Below are 5,000 nucleotides of genomic sequence, written 5' to 3' on the forward strand. Positions count from 1 at the left end.
ATATAATAATTTTGCCAAAAAATAGAGTCAATGCCTGATCTCTGAATATTAGCAGGTTTGGGCCTGCTTAGTACATGGATGGGAGACTGCCTGGGAATACCAGGTGCTTTAATCTTTTTGGAAAATTTCACGAATTATATAATAATCTTTCATTAAAAAAAAAAAAAGAGTCAATGCCCGATCTCTGAATCTTAACAGGTTTAGGTCTAATTAGTACTTTTATGAGAGACTGCCTAGGAATACCAGGTGCTTTAAGCTTTTGGGCTTTCTTTCCTACTTATATAATGTACTGGCGATAAGATTGGCTGGTCTTTAAATAGCCCTCTCTTTGCAGCAGACTTCGCTTACGGCCATACCAACCTGGCTATGCCCGATCTCGTCTGATCTCGGAAGCTAAGCAGGTTTGGGCCTGGTTAGTACTTGGATGGGAGACCGCCTGGGAATACCAGGTGCTGTAAGCTTTTTGGACATTTTTCACTTAGTATATAATCATTTTGCCAAAAAATAGAGAAAATGCCTGATCTCTGAATATTAGCAGGTTTGGGCCTGCTTAGTACATGGATGGGAGACTGCCTGGGAATACCAGGTGCTTTAATCTTTTTGGAAAATTTCACGAATTATATAATAATCTTTCATTAAAAAAAAAAAAAAAAAAAAAAGAGTCAATGCCCGATCTCTGAATCTTAGCAGGTTTAGGTCTGGTTAGTACTTTGATGAGAGACTGCCTAGGAATACCAGGTGCTTTAAGCTTTTGGGTTTTCTTTCCTACTTATATAATGTACTGGCGATAAGATTGGCTGGTCTTTAAATAGCCCTCTCTTTGCAGCAGACTTCGCTTACGGCCATACCAACCTGGCTATGCCCGATCTCGTCTGATTTTGGAAGCTAAGCAGGTTTGGGCCTGGTTAGTACTTGAATGGGAGACCGCCTGGGAATACCTGGTGCTGTAAGCTTTTTGGAAATTTTTCACTTAGTATATAATAATTTTGCCAAAAAATAGAGTCAATGCCGATCTCTGAATATTAGCAGGTTTGGGCCTGCTTAGTACATGGATGGGAGACTGCCTGGGAATACCAGGTGCTTTAATCTTTTTGGAAAATTTCACGAATTATATAATAATCTTTCATTAAAAAAAAAAAAAAAGATTCAATGCCCGATCTCTGAATCTTAGCAGGTTTAGGTCTGGTTAGTACTTTGATGAGAGACTGCCTAGGAATACCAGGTGCTTTTAGCTTTTGGGTTTTCTTTCCTACTTATATAATGTACTGGCGATTAGATTGGCTGGTCTTTAAATAGCCCTCTCTTTGCAGCAGTCTTCGCTTACGGCCATACCAACCTGGCTATGCCTGATCTCGTCTGATCTCTGAAGCTAAGCAGGTTTCGGCCTGGTTAGTACTTGGATGGGAGACCGCCTGGGAATACCAGGTGCTGTAACCTTTTTGGAATTTTTTCACTTAGTATATAATAATTTTGCCAAAAAATAGAGTCAATGCCGATCTCTGAATCTTAGCAGGTTTAGGTCTGGTTAGTACTTTGATGAGAGACTGCCTAGGAATACCAGGTGCTTTAAGCTTTTGGGTTTTCTTTCCTACTTATATAATGTACTGGCGATAAGATTGGCTGTTCTTTAAATAGCCCTCTCTTTGCAGCAGACTTCGCTTACGGCCATACCAACCTGGCTATGCCCAATCTCGTCTGATCTCGGAAGCTAAGCAGGTTTGGGCCTGGTTAGTACTTGGATGGGAGACCGCCTGGGAGTACCAGGTGCTGTAAGCTTTTTGGAAATTTTTCACTTAGTATATAATAATTTTGCCAAAAAATAGAGTCAATGCCAATCTCTGAATATTAGCAGGTTTGGGCCTGGTTAGTACATGGATGGGAGACTGCCTGGGAATACCAGGTGCTGTAAGCTTTTTGGATATTTTTCACTTACTATATAATAATTTTGCCAAAAAATAGAGTCAATGCCCGATCTCTGAATATTTGCAGGTTTGGGCCTGGTTAGTACATGGATGGGAGACTGCCTCGGAATACCAGGTGCTTTAATCTTTTTGGAAAATTTCACGAATTATATAATAATCTTTCATTAAAAAAAAAAAAAAAAAAAATATATATATATATATATATATATATATATATATATATATATATATATATATATATATATATATATATATATATATATATATATATAAATATAATACCAGGTGCTTTAAGCTTTTGAGTTTTCATTCCTACATATATAAAGTACTGGCGATAAGATTGGCTGGTCTTTAAATAGCCCTCTCTTTGCAGCAGACTTCGCTTACGGCCATACCATCCTGGCTATGCCCGATCTCGTCTGATCTCGGAAGCTAAGCAGGTTTGGGCCTGGTTAGCACTTGGATGGGAGACTGCCTGGGAATACCAGGTGCTTTAATCTTTTTGGAAAATTTCACGAATTATATAATAATCTTTCATTAAAAAAAAAAAGAGTCAATGCCCGATCTCTGAATCTTAACAGGTTTAGGTCTGGTTAGTACTTTTATGAGAGACTGCCTAGGAATACCAGGTGCTTTAAGCTTTTGGGTTTTCATTCCTACTTATATAATGTACTGGCGATAAGATTGGCTGGTCTTTAAATAGCCCTCTCTTTGCAGCAGACTTCGCTTACGGCCATACCATCCTGGCTATGTCCGATCTCGTCTGATCTCGGAAGCTAAGCAGGTTTGGGCCTGGTTAGTACTTGGATGGGAGACCGCCTGGGAATACCAGGTGCTGTAAGCTTTTTGGAAATTTTTCACTTAGTATATAATAATTTTGCCAAAAAAATAGAGTCAATGCCGATCTCTGAATATTAGCAGGTTTGGGCCTGGATAGTACATGGATGGGAGACTGCCTGGGAATACCAGGTTCTGTAAGCTTTTTGGACATTTTTCACTTAGTATATAATAATTTTGCCAAAAAATAGAGTCAATGCCGATCTCTGAATATTTGCAGGTTTGGGCCTGGTAAGTACATGGATGGGAGACTGCCTGGGAATACCAGGTGCTTTAATCTTTTTGGAAAATTTCACGAATTATATAATAATCTTTCATTAAAAAAAAAAAAAAAGAGTCAATGCCTGATCTCTGAATCTTAGCAGGTTTAGGTCTGGTTAGTACTTTGATGAGAGACTGCCTAGGAATACCAGGTGCTTTAAGCTTTTGGGCTTTCTTTCCTACTTATATAATGTACTGGCGATAAGAATGGCTGGTCTTTAAATAGCCCTCTCTTTGCAGCAGACTTCGCTTGCGGCCATACCAACCTGGCTATGCCCGATCTCGTCTGATCTCGGAAGCTAAGCAGGTTTGGGCCTGGTTAGTACTTGGATGGGAGACCGCCTGGGAGTACCAGGTGCTGTAAGCTTTTTGGAAATTTTTCACTTAGTATATAATAATTTTGCCAAAAAATAGAGTCAATGCCAATCTCTGAATATTAGCAGGTTTGGGCCTGGTTAGTACATGGATGGGAGACTGCCTGGGAATACCAGGTGCTGTAAGCTTTTTGGATATTTTTCACTTACTATATAATAATTTTGCCAAAAAATAGAGTCAATGCCCGATCTCTGAATATTTGCAGGTTTGGGCCTGGTTAGTACATGGATGGGAGACTGCCTCGGAATACCAGGTGCTTTAATCTTTTTGGAAAATTTCACGAATTATATAATAATATTTCATTAAAAAATAGAGTCAATGCCAATCTCTGAATATTAGCAGGTTTGGGCCTGGTTAGTACATGGATGGGAGACTGCCTGGGAATACCAGGTGCTGTAAGCTTTTTGGATATTTTTCACTTACTATATAATAATTTTGCCAAAAAATAGAGTCAATGCCCGATCTCTGAATATTAGCAGGTTTGGGCCTGCTTAGTACATGGATGGGAGACTGCCTGGGAATACCAGGTGCTTTAATCTTTTTGGAAAATTTCACGAATTATATAATAATCTTTCATTAAAAAAAAAAAAAGAGTCAATGCCCGATCTCTGAATCTTAACAGGTTTAGGTCTAATTAGTACTTTTATGAGAGACTGCCTAGGAATACCAGGTGCTTTAAGCTTTTGGGCTTTCTTTCCTACTTATATAATGTACTGGCGATAAGATTGGCTGGTCTTTAAATAGCCCTCTCTTTGCAGCAGACTTCGCTTACGGCCATACCAACCTGGCTATGCCCGATCTCGTCTGTTCTCGGAAGCTAAGCAGGTTTGGGCCTGGTTAGTACTTGGATGGGAGACCGCCTGGGAATACCAGGTGCTGTAAGCTTTTTGGACATTTTTCACTTAGTATATAATCATTTTGCCAAAAAATAGAGAAAATGCCTGATCTCTGAATATTAGCAGGTTTGGGCCTGCTTAGTACATGGATGGGAGACTGCCTGGGAATACCAGGTGCTTTAATCTTTTTGGAAAATTTCATGAATTATATAATAATCTTTCATTAAAAAAAAAAAAAAAAAAAAAAAAGAGTCAATGCCCGATCTCTGAATCTTAGCAGGTTTAGGTCTGGTTAGTACTTTGATGAGAGACTGCCTAGGAATACCAGGTGCTTTAAGCTTTTGGGTTTTCTTTCCTACTTATATAATGTACTGGCGATAAGATTGGCTGGTCTTTAAATAGCCCTCTCTTTGCAGCAGACTTCGCTTACGGCCATACCAACCTGGCTATGCCCGATCTCGTCTGATTTTGGAAGCTAAGCAGGTTTGGGCCTGGTTAGTACTTGGATGGGAGACCGCCTGGGAATACCAGGTGCTGTAAGCTTTTTGGACATTTTTCACTTAGTATATAATAATTTTGCCAAAAAATAGAGTCAATGCCTGATCTCTGAATATTAGCAGGTTTGGGCCTGCTTAGTACATGGATGGGAGACTGCCTGGGAATACCAGGTGCTTTAATCTTTTTGGAAAATTTCACGAATTATATAATAATCTTTCATAAAAAAAAAAAAAAAAGAGTCAATGCCCGATCTCTGAATCTTAACAGGTTT

At 39.2% G+C, this 5,000-nt stretch overlaps 8 non-coding genes and 1 pseudogene across 8 annotated transcripts; all 9 read left to right on the forward strand.

Moving 5' to 3' along the window:
• The first annotated feature begins 342 nt into the window (after positions 1-342).
• LOC127998028 (5S ribosomal RNA) lies at positions 343-461 on the forward strand. The gene has a single exon (XR_008170880.1). It is a non-coding gene; the product is annotated as a 5S ribosomal RNA (ribosomal RNA).
• Positions 462-834: 373 nt separating this feature from the next.
• LOC128003559 (5S ribosomal RNA) lies at positions 835-953 on the forward strand. Its single transcript, XR_008176282.1, has one exon. It is a non-coding gene; the product is annotated as a 5S ribosomal RNA (ribosomal RNA).
• Positions 954-1,318: 365 nt separating this feature from the next.
• Positions 1,319-1,437, forward strand: LOC128005888 (5S ribosomal RNA). The gene has a single exon (XR_008178528.1). It is a non-coding gene; the product is annotated as a 5S ribosomal RNA (ribosomal RNA).
• A 220-nt stretch (positions 1,438-1,657) lies between these two features.
• Positions 1,658-1,776, forward strand: LOC128002591 (5S ribosomal RNA). The gene has a single exon (XR_008175338.1). It is a non-coding gene; the product is annotated as a 5S ribosomal RNA (ribosomal RNA).
• A 527-nt stretch (positions 1,777-2,303) lies between these two features.
• LOC128006820 (uncharacterized) lies at positions 2,304-2,422 on the forward strand (annotated as a pseudogene).
• A 225-nt stretch (positions 2,423-2,647) lies between these two features.
• Positions 2,648-2,766, forward strand: LOC128001526 (5S ribosomal RNA). Its single transcript, XR_008174294.1, has one exon. It is a non-coding gene; the product is annotated as a 5S ribosomal RNA (ribosomal RNA).
• Positions 2,767-3,268: 502 nt separating this feature from the next.
• Positions 3,269-3,387, forward strand: LOC127996692 (5S ribosomal RNA). Its single transcript, XR_008169586.1, has one exon. It is a non-coding gene; the product is annotated as a 5S ribosomal RNA (ribosomal RNA).
• Positions 3,388-4,161: 774 nt separating this feature from the next.
• LOC127997675 (5S ribosomal RNA) lies at positions 4,162-4,280 on the forward strand. The gene has a single exon (XR_008170537.1). It is a non-coding gene; the product is annotated as a 5S ribosomal RNA (ribosomal RNA).
• Positions 4,281-4,655: 375 nt separating this feature from the next.
• LOC128002645 (5S ribosomal RNA) lies at positions 4,656-4,774 on the forward strand. Its single transcript, XR_008175390.1, has one exon. It is a non-coding gene; the product is annotated as a 5S ribosomal RNA (ribosomal RNA).
• Positions 4,775-5,000: the final 226 nt, after the last annotated feature.

Source organism: Carassius gibelio, chromosome B22, assembly GCF_023724105.1.
Source record: "Carassius gibelio isolate Cgi1373 ecotype wild population from Czech Republic chromosome B22, carGib1.2-hapl.c, whole genome shotgun sequence".
NCBI classification, from domain to species: domain Eukaryota; kingdom Metazoa; phylum Chordata; class Actinopteri; order Cypriniformes; family Cyprinidae; genus Carassius; species Carassius gibelio.